Genomic DNA, 11,138 nt, shown 5'->3' on the forward strand with positions numbered 1-11,138 from the left:
TGGGAGCAGTGGCACAGCCAGGACTGAAGGCTTGGAAACCTTAAGCTGACCTTAAGGTGTTAACCTTGGGCAAAAGGTGGCAAAAAGGAGCAACAAGCTCCTCACACATTGCATCCCCTTCCTCTCCCTCCTCTCCCTGCAGCCTAAAATTCACAACACATCCACATTCCAAGTCAGGACACCAGAGGGAAAAAACAAAAGGAGAGGCAGGAAAACTGATCTGGGGGATCCATGTCTATTCCTCAGGATAGCAACAAAAAGGAGCCAACCCACCACGGGGGATTTCTGGATGCTGCAAAGAATTCTCCTGATTTGTGGCATCTGAGTGAGGGGGTCAAAAAGAAAAAAAAACATTTGTGCTTTTAAAAAGGTTGTAAATCACGGCCTGAATGTTCACCATTTACATTTTAAGTGAAATAGGATGTCAAACCATTTTGCTTTATGTTTATTTTCAAATACTGTACGCTTTACTGTCCACTTTCTGCAGTGCCTGCGCCATTTAAATCATATTGTATATAGCCCAAGATGCAGGGGAATATAAATCTCCCAGGGTGTGTGTATACACCAATTATTCTTGGGAAATGCAGCCAGCCAGAGTTCACAGTACCTGAGATACATGAATACAGTGGCCATGATATTTCTGGGCATCTTTTTTGGGGAGGATTCTTACCCAGCATAGATTTAAGGGTAAATCCACCAGGTTTGGTGGTGTGACACAGGTTAAAAAACGCCTGCAAAATGAGATTTTTTTTAATTTTCAGGAGCAAATTTCAGCTGTAGGCACATACAGATGCTGCGTGATAAAGTAAGTCTCTCAACTGCATATTTAAACAAAGCATTAAAGCCTTCACACTTCCTGTTGGAGAAGTATTTTATTCCTTCCCCTTTATTTATACAGCGTGGCAGCAAGAGCAGGAATAAATTTCATCAGCTTCTCGCTGCCTCATCGCCAGCAGAGACACACAGGAACAAGATGAAACATTGTTCAAATAAAATGTAAATTTAGCTCGCATGCCTTGTCCAGTGAAACACGGCGGGACTCGGAGAGGGCCAGGGGCCAGGGGAGGGATGCTCTGGGTGTGGGCCAGCACTGCAGGAAGAGTTTGAATATTTGGTGGGTGTAAATGCTGCCCTGCCGTTGGTGGGGGTACCAGGATCCAGGATTTGGGGCGGGCTCCATCCTGGGAGCAGCAAAGCCATTCTCTGGGTGCTGGTGCTGGAGAAATTTGGTTTCTATTGGAGCTGTGCCTCATTTTTGCTTCACTCAGCCTTTAACAAGGTGGGGATACCAGGATGCAGGATTTGGGCTGGGCTCCATCCTGGGAGCAGCAAAGCCATTCTCTGGGTGCTGGTGCTGGAGAAATTTGGTTTCTATTGGAGCTGTGCCTCATTTTTGCTTCACTCAGCCTTTAACAAGGTGGGGATACCAGGATGCAGGATTTGGGCTGGGCTCCATCCTGGGAGCAGCAAAGCCATTCTCTGGGTGCTGGTGCTGGAGAAATTTGGTTTCTATTGGAGCTGTGCCTCATTTTTGCTTCACTCAGCCTTTAACAAGGTGGGGATACCAGGATGCAGGATTTGGGCTGGGCTCCATCCTGGGAGCAGCAAAGCCATTCTCTGGGTGCTGGTGCTGGAGAAATTTGGTTTCTATTGGAGCTGTGCCTCATTTTTGCTTCACTCAGCCTTTAACAAGGTGGGGATACCAGGATGCAGGATTTGGGCTGGGCTCCATCCTGGGAGCAGCAAAGCCATTCTCTGGGTGCTGGTGCTGGAGAAATTTGGTTTCTATTGGAGCTGTGCCTCATTTTTGCTTCACTCAGCCTTTAACAAGGTGGGGATACCAGGATGCAGGATTTGGGCTGGGCTCCATCCTGGGAGCAGCAAAGCCATTCCCTGGGTGCTGGTGCTGGGGAAATTTGGGTTTTATTGGAGCTGTGCCTCCTTTTTGCTTCACCCAGCCTTTAAGAAGGTGAGAGTTCACACTGTCCAGCCCCATCTCTGGCCTTTCCTGAGATTGGGTCTTTTCAGCTGCTCCTCAAAGGTTTGCTTCTGTTCCAACCTCCCCAGAGTCTGAGTATTTTGTGGCTTTTTCATTATTGAATATTTTAAATCCCGCTCTGCCTTTGGTCAGGCTGTGACCTCGTGTTGTCTTGCAGGTGACCCAGGACTGAGGAGTGCTCAGTGTGACCTCCCTGCCCTGCAGGAGCCCCCAGCCACGCTGCTGGGGCAGAAAGGGCAGGATCTGTGCCCAGTTTGTGCTTTCTGCGCAGGGGAACTCGCTGTGTTCTCATGGGAAAATATTTCCCTACGAGAGGTTTGATTGCCTCGCCTTGGAAAGAGAAACAGGGGGGAAAATCCGTGTGGGAAACAGAGGGAAAAAAATCCATGTGGATTGACATCACCTGAGCTGCTCAGGTGCAAATGGCCAGGTGAGAGCAGCACTGGAGTCACCCCTGTCCTCTACAAGGCCAGGAAAATCAGAGCCACTGGGAATTTGATGTGCTCTGCCTTAATTTGTACCTGTGTGCCTCGCAGTGGAGCTGGAAACTCAGCTCAGAAGCAGTGCTGGATCTTCCCTGAGCCACCCTCCTGGTTAATTAAAAGATATTCTCCCCTATAGCTCCTAGCCCAAATCCCATTTACCAGGCTTTCTCATGGGCAAAGAAAGGCTGGAAATTCAAGCTGCAAGGGCTAAATAGATCCACATTGTGCTGTGGAAAAAGAAGAAAAAACCCCAAAAACCCAGCCCACATCCCAATTCAGTTAGCTGCTTAAAACGCTGCCTTGCTTATTGCCATTGTTAGAAAACCTCATAAATCATGAGATTACTTTCTCAGGGTCTGTCCTAGGAGCTGTCCTGAGGGTGGGGAGATTCAGGCAGCACAGGAAATCTCGGGATGTTGGCTCAAATCAGTGGCCAGGAGTAAATCCCCCCAGCCCCAGAGACCCCCAGGGCCAAGCCTCGCACACCAGGGATTTGCACAGGCTGAGGATTGTGGAGCCTCCAAAGCATTTTAGGGAGCTTGCAAGGCTCTGCTGCTTTTGTGTCTCATATTTAGTGTGGCTTTGCAGTCACCCAGACCCGGGGATGCTGCTGCAATTTGGACACATTACATTATTCTGCCTTATATTTCCTAAAGGAGGAGAATATTTTCTATTCCTCAGCTCTTTAGCATCCCGAGGTCCGGCAGCTCTTGGGATTGAAACTGGAGTGGAAAAGATTTCTGTCTTGGACTCAGTGCCTGTGTTGTACTTCCAAAATCCCCATGATTGAGGAGCTCCCCTTAACAGCTGTACAGGTGCATGTGCTGAAAAAACAATCATGGGTTTTCATTCCAGCCCAACTTCTGCTTGTGTCAGAGGGGATATTTTGATAAATAATCAAAATGAATTGATTTTGATAAAACTGAAAAGAATTTATCCCCACTAGGAGAAATGGTGAAGCCTTTCCTCTAAAAATCTCATTATTTATGGAAATCAGGAGTTTTTCTTCAGAGCACTCCTGTTGGGTTAATCTGTTGCGTTCTGCAGGCGCAGAGTTTGACCCAAAATCCCAATTTTTCTCTAGAAATGAGCTGAATTGAGCTGAACCCACCCTTCCAGCAGTGGGACACGGCTGCCAGGGCAGTTTCTCCTGGTGTGCCAGCAGCAGAGCCCATCCCAGCCCTGCCAGTGACCCGTTCTGGGCTGGCACTGAACCCAGGATGGATCCAAGCCCTCCCTGCCCACCAGCAGAACAGCACCTGGGCCTAAATTTAGCTCCAGACCTGCCACCCTCTTCAAGCCAAACTGGGACAGCCCTGATAGGAGCAGCTCAGAGATAAAATATTCCAGGTCTTTCTCATTACAATTCTCCTCATGCAAGATTATCTTTGATTTTTTTTTTTTTCTCCATAGCTCCTCCACACTGGCAGCCAGAGGCTTTGTTTAAAACACATCCATCATTATCACTGTAATGTATTATTATTATTATTATTATTACTTATTCATTCATATAGCATTTTTCTCCCAACAACCCAGGAATCAAAGTGGTTTACACTCTTGCTGTCTGAAAGCAATCTGAAAGGAGAAATTAAGGGCGGGGAGGGGGGGGGGATTTTTAAAAATACCTAAATAAATCTGTGAAACTGGTTTCAGGTTCACAGTGAAAACTCCAGGTCGAAGTAGGATGGCAGAAAAAATAATGGTGAGGAGCTGTGGGTAGCTGGGAAAGAAATTTTGTTGTGTAACAAGATATAAAAGAGAATTTAGAAGAGGCTTTGCCTCGTCTCTGCCTTGAAGGATGTTCTCCAGGTAGCTGTGTGTGATACACAATAGATCAGCTCTGAAGCAGGAACCCAGAGCTTGCTTCAGCACGGGGACATCTGGGAGTTCAGGTGGAGATTTATGGCATAATTAATAAGGATGGAGGCTGATGCAGAATTCCAGTGATACTCGCATTTTAGGGTCTGCAGGTCTGGGCTTTATTTGCAGGTATATTTAAAAAAAATATATAAAAACCAGAAAAAACAACAACAACAAAAAAGCAAAAAAAACACCAAACCCCAAAAAACCACTAACAAATACAAAAACCAACCCACAACCCCAAATAAATGTAAAGAAGGGACCTGTGGGGTTAGCTGTGAAAGAGAGGAGGTAAAACCCAACTGAACCCCTAATTCTGCCCTTCCAAAGATTAAAACCACCTCACATCTGCCTCACCCCAACAAAACACAGCAAAATACCCTGCAAAGGCTGTGTGACATCTTGATTTTAGAGCCAGCCAGACTGGAGAACCCTGAAGCCTTCAATAATTCATTGTTTTCTCCTCCTAATTTCCTTCCCTGCTCCGAACGTGCCCCGTGCGTTTCTCGCTCAAGGTTTAGCTCAAGGTGATTCTGTTTGTGCAGCTTTTCCGTGCAGCCTCTTCTTCCCTTTTTAATTTTAATGCAGCGTTTGGGGTTTGTCTCCCGCAAACCTCGCTGTCTGCTTTGTGGAGTAGCAGGAAGGCAGGAAAAGATATGACTAAGGAAGATTACGATATCATTCTGGCTAAGTGCAAATGCATTTTAAAAAATGCTTTGGCTTCTTACCAAGAGGAAGTGACAGATGATCTTTGGCAATTTTATTAATGCATCTTTTCTGTGTTGTTCTGCATATCCCCATTAGTTTCTAGAAGCAGACAAGGACCAGCATTAATTTTCTAAATCTTTGCTGTCTTCCCTCTCAAAAACCTTGTATAGATATGGAAAACTCCATCCCAGATCTGCATTTTTTTCCCCCTTTATGTATATATGTGAAATCCTTATTTGAATATCTGCCCACTGGTTATTTTATATCATCATTTGCATAGTTCAGCTTCCTCCTGACTCCTCAGCAAGATTTAAATACAACAGCCACCATCCCAGCGTGTATTAACAGGTCTGGGAGTTCACCTGGATGTCTTCAGAGAGCTGTCACGTTCCCAATGCAAAATAAGGAAAAGAGCCACCGTGGCCAAGAATTTTCTGGACAACTTCCTAAGCAATGCTGAGAGCCAAGGAGCAGCTCCTCTGCCACCACCACCTCCCTGATGTCACCCCTTAGGGTGACCTCTGAGGTGACCAGGAGTGGCTGCCCTGTAAAATCTCATTTTTACCCCAAACCAAGAGTTTTATCCTTCTTTTCTGCCCTGGCTTCCTTCCCCCACGTGTCCAGAAGCTTTTCCAGTGGGATTATTTAATTCTAGCATGAAAGCATGGCTATAAAAGCAGGTGTCCATCTGTCCAGGGATGCAGAACGAGCCCAAGTTCCACAGGCCACGTGGTGCTTTTGCCACAGGAACAGACAAGGGGCTAATTACAGGATCAGGGAAACGCTGAGAGAGACGAGTCAAATACAAAATATTCAATTCATTTAATATTCCTGATGAATAGGCAAATTACTCTAATCACATTAGTTATTCTATTCATTTATTAGCTAAGAGTGATTAGCAGTGAATAGCTGTAAGAGGATCTTCCAGGTGCAAAAATTAGGCATCTATAGTTTCATGATGTTTATTTTCAGCGGAAGATAATTGTCTCTTTAGCTCCTCTCAGACACACACACACACACACTGCCACACACGGACCCACTCCCTTTTGTCCAGGCACAGGGGAAAAGGTAGGGGGAAAGAAAAAAAACAAACCCACACAGGTGTGGAGAGATAAGGCCAATTCCCTGCAGAATTTAACAGGATTTATTTCAAAACAGTCGGGAAGAGATTTCCCCAAGATTAGGCCAAGTTAATGCGCAGGGATTTGGGCGGCGGTTCCCACGGAGCGCTTGGATAATGCCATTTTAAGCACCAGGCTCTGCTTCCTTCATGCTTGATTTGATTGTGCTGGAGAGCAGGAGCTTGGCTGGATCTGCAGCACAAATGGAGCCCAGGCCCCTGGTGTGACAGTGGCACTGCCACCCTGCTCTGGTGGCTGCTCTCACCAGGTTCCTCCTGGCGCTAAATGCAGGATCAGAGGCTGGCTGGGGTTGGAAGGGATGGAAAAGTCCATCCAATTCCATGGGCAGGGACACCTCCCACCATCCCAGGGTGCTCCAGGGCTGCTCTCACCAAATTCCTTCTGGCGCTAAATGCAGGATCAGAGGCTGGTTTGGGTTGGAAGGGATGGAAAAGTCCATCCAATTCCATGGGCAGGGACACCTTCCCAGAAACCCAGGATGGTTTGGGTTGGAAAAGAACACCAAAGATCATCTCCTTTCCACGGGCAGGGACACCTTCCACTACCCCAGGAGGCTCCAAACCCCATCCAAGCTGTTCTTGGGCCCTCCCAGGGATGGAGCAGCTCCCCTGGGCAGGGTTAGAGTGAGGGCAGGTGAAAGGGAATTTCTGCATCCCCAAACTTTACCTCTTGTGCTGCCTCACCCCTCACCTCACACCTCGAGGCTTGATGGGTCCCACCAGGGCTCTGCACCAGCAAATGCAGGATGGAGAGCTGGGGGTGCAGGGCAGGCATTTCCCTCATTTCCCTGAGAGGGAAATCGATTCTCGTGGCTTTAGCTGCTCACAGTGACCCCAAGATGTGTCACAAAGTCTCTTTTCCCAGCCCAGTGGTCGAAGAAGGAGTCAGAGCTCTTCATTTCTCGGTCTCAAGGTTGTTTGTTGTATCTTATCTATAAAATTCTTTCTCCTGTCCAGCTGAGGTCCATCCAGCAGGACAGTTCCAGGCACTCTGCCTGCCCCAGGGCTGTGTTATCTTTTTATACTAAAAACTCCATGTACAATATTTACCATATCTTCCCAACACCTATCACCTCTGTTTGACACTGAGCTTCTACTCTAAACCAATCCCAAAGTGCCACCATCACAGCAGGAGATGGAGGCCAAGAAGAAGAAGAAGGAGAAAGGCTGGACACACCCAGATCCCTCCATCTTGCCCCCTGAACCCCATCCTAAAAACCCCAAAAATCTATTTTTCACACCCTGTGACAAACTGATTATTATTCTACTTAGACTTTTGTGGCTTGCAGATCCTCAATATAAGGTCGGTAACTTTTTCCACGGGTCATAATCAAAGCCAGAGGTGTTTGGGGCTCTGTGCCAGGGTCTCTGAGCCCCCTGGCAGGGTTTGGGCACTCCAGGACAGCCAGAGGGATGTCCTGAACTCCAACAATCGATGGGCAGCAGCGTTTGGAGCAACCTGACAGCAGCGTTTACTCCTGGATCGAGCAGCCCTGCCCTAATTCAATGTTCTCAGGCACTTTCAGCATGTCATGCTAAGCAAAGGCTGAGCTGTCATTACATTTTTATGAAGTCAATGCAGTTTCTAACAGCTCAGAAAAAAAAAAGAATTTACAAGAATTGATCAAATATCTCATTTTTTTCTAAGGGAATCTGCTCCTCTGGATTTCCCTGAGCTGTCAGCTCACGTTGATATGATCTGATTGATGCTGTTTGCCACATTAAGGAACGTTGGGAGCTAATCTGTTTTAATCCCATTCTCTGTTTTTAATATAATACTCTTGAAGGTAACTGAAGGTTATTACTTATTTTAAATAGCTTAAATATTTGTGTCAAAACATTGGCCTCAAAGGTTCAAATCCAGCCTTTGCCACACGGCTTGAGGGAGAGAGAAAAAAAAATTAAATAAAAAAAAAAAGAACCCCCCCCAAACCAGCAAATGTTGAGACCATTTGGAATGATCTAATCCACGCTTCAAATCCCTTTGTTCTCCTGTTCCCTTGCAGTGTTGGAGAGTTTGAGCTGAATGCCATTTATTGGGTGGTTGGAGGGGGTGCTGGTGCTGAGGAGTTTCTTCTCCAGCCTCTTCGCTGCTCTGCATTTTCCCAGCTCCCAGTTTGCTCCCAGTTTGCTCCCAGTTTGCTCCCAGTTTGGGGGAAAGCTGCCACATCACAGGGAATTTTCTAATGGAAAAAAACCCTGAGAATCCACGGGGAAAACTGGGGGAGAAAACCGTGTTTTTTCCAGGATTTTCAAACCAGTATTGGGGGGATTGATTAAAAACAAAAAAAAAAAAGAAGTCCTGGGGTAATGAGAGTTGTACATTACCTTAGAGGAATCATTTATCTCTATGCCAGTTGTTTAGCTGGCTTTGCCAAGCTTGAAAATTTAGATTTATTGGTGCCAACACCAGCAAAGGAAGCATTTAACAGGCTTGTGCTCTGTGGAGGTGACGAGGAAAAGCAACAGAAAGGTGGACGGGATTGTGCATCCATGGCTTTTCTTTTGGTTTCTTAGGAAAAAACTCAGATTGCTGAAAGAAAATATAATTTTTAGGAAGATGAGTGCAAGGTACTGGACATGGATTAAACTCCAGCATTTCACTGATGTCAGGACTTACATTGCTGATATTTGAACTTTAATTTTGCCTGTGCTTTCTCAATTTTCTGTGGTCACTGAGCTGCCTGTGCCAGGACAAAGCTCCTCTGCTTTTTCCAAAAATCCTGGAATGGGAGTCCCCATGTTTGTGTTCTGCTGGGGCTGCTGTAGTTTACCCCACACACTCAAACAGGGCTTGCATTGACTTTTTTTTGTTTGTTTCCTTAGAAATAAATTCAGACCGCTGAAAGAAAATATAATTTTTAGGAAGATGGGTGCAAGGTACTGGACATGGATTAAACTCCAGCATTTCAGTGATGTCAGGACTCAAATTACTGACATTTGAACTTTAACTTTGCCTGTGCTGGGGCAATATTTTGTGGTCACTCAGCTTGGCTGTGCCAGGACAAAGCTCCTCAGCTTTTTCCAAAAATCCTGGAATGGGAGCCCCCACGTTTGTGTTCTGCTGGGGCTGCTGTAGTTTACCCCACACACTTAGAGCTCACACTGGCTTTTTTTGGTTTGTTTTCTTAGGAATAAATTCAGACCGCTGAAAGAAAATATAATTTTTAGGAAGATGGGTGCAAGGTACTGGACATGGATTAAACTCCAGCATTTCAGTGATGTCAGGACTCAAATTACTGACATTTGAACTTTAACTTTGCCTGTTCTGGGGTGGTCACTCAGCTTGGCTGTGCCAGGACAAAGCTCCTCAGCTCTTCCCAAAGGTCCTGGCTGTGAGCCCCCTGAGCACCCCCACGTTTGCTTGTGCTTGTGTTCTGCTGGGGCTGCTGTTGTTTACCCCACACGCTCAAACAGGGCTCGCAGTGCCTTGGCAGGAGCAGATGTGAGGCACAATCTTGGACGCCTTCCCAGGCTCGCTCCGAGTGCTCAGTATTTCCTGCACGGAGCCAGTCTAGTCTGACACGACGCCAGCTGCACGAAATGTGCTCTCCCGCTGAATGCTCAGTGTCTGGGTGGCTCGGGGATAGCACACAGAACCACCATTTCCACCTTTTTACCCCGTTTCCACCCCGTTTTCTTCCCAAACCACGACAGCATCCCCGAGCAGCAGCGTTGGGTGAAATGAGATTTTAAGGCCAAAATCCCCCCATGCACCTGCTGCACATCCTGCAGCAGCTGCCACTGGACCTGTGCTGACCCAGCACAGCCCCTGGCATGGCTTTTTGGGCTGAGCTATCCCCCGCAGGCCAAAAAAAAAAAGGATTTTTCACCTGTTTTTGATTAAGTCTTCAGCCTCAGAGCGAACAGCTCCGCGTGCACTTATGGTTCGTGTAGATCAAGCAAAGTGGTGAGCACTGAGTCCCTCCCTGCCAAGTTTTCCCCTTGCTGGAGCACAGAGTCCACTTAAGAGCTACAATCTGGTTGCTTCATTTGCTTTCAAATTCGCCTCCCCATTTGTTCCTCCAAGACATTTGGGTAAGTGGCAGCATCTGTCTTGTGTTTGTGTTATTCACGCTGAATTTCCAAACGGACGTTTCCAATGGGTGCAAGATGCTGCTCTGGCTGGGAAATCAGACTTCTGCAGGCTGTGCTTGACTTATTGGATGTTAAACGGGCTGGGGCTGGATGTGGGGATGGATGTGGGGATGGATGGAGCCCTCCAGAGCAGCGCTGGAGCGTTTTCCCCTCTCAATCTCCACCAGCCCGGGGTGACGGCGCTGCTGGAAGGGCCACCCTGCGCAAGGTCACCTGTGCGTCTCCAAGGATGGTGGCAGGTCCCAGCCCTGGGAGAGCCTCATTCCGCCGGCCCAGGGGCCCTCTAGTGGCATTCCCGGCTGGATCTGCTCAGCCTGGCTCCTCCTGGGTGGGCAATGTCCCTGCTGCGGGGACAGGGGGGGCCTGGCACCAGCTGGCCCTGGAGCAGGGTGCCCATGGCTGTCTGCACCCTCCTCCAGCACCTTTCAGAGCCAAAGCCCAAACTGGGCTGTGAACATTCATCTTCTTCATTCCATTTTCCTTCCTTTCGCTTTTTTTCCCATTTTTCAGCCTTTTTTCCCCCCCACTTTCCAGGCTCCCTTTCCATTCTGTTTGTAAATAAATCTCCCTTCATCCATCGCCTTTCCCCTTTAATCAGTTTTTGGAGGTGTTAGAGAAACGGTTCAGATGTTCCCAGCAGCAAATAGGAGCTTTAAACTGTTCCCTGATGGTTCTACTCCTTATCCCTTTCATTTACAGTGGGGGGGAAACACAGATAATTGCAGATCCTGTACATCTCAAACTGTTTGTGGTGATAGTTACAATTATCCAAAATAATTGGCAGAAAGATTTGTGGACTTAATGTGCCGGGCTGAATTAATACTTTTAAATTTTACCAGCCTGTGTT

At 47.2% G+C, this 11,138-nt stretch overlaps 1 long non-coding RNA gene across 2 annotated transcripts in view; it reads left to right on the forward strand.

Moving 5' to 3' along the window:
- The window catches only part of LOC115948897, a 13,418-nt gene extending 12,406 nt beyond the window's left edge, over positions 1 to 1,012 (forward strand). For both annotated transcript variants that reach the window (XR_004082659.1, XR_004082658.1), the window contains one exon: positions 899 to 1,012. This is a non-coding gene — a long non-coding RNA (uncharacterized LOC115948897). The remainder of the gene's footprint in view (positions 1 to 898) is intronic.
- Positions 1,013 to 11,138: the final 10,126 nt, after the last annotated feature.

The sequence above is a fragment of the Geospiza fortis genome, unplaced genomic scaffold (assembly GCF_000277835.1).
Source record: "Geospiza fortis unplaced genomic scaffold, GeoFor_1.0 scaffold305, whole genome shotgun sequence".
NCBI classification, from domain to species: Eukaryota; Metazoa; Chordata; class Aves; order Passeriformes; family Thraupidae; genus Geospiza; species Geospiza fortis.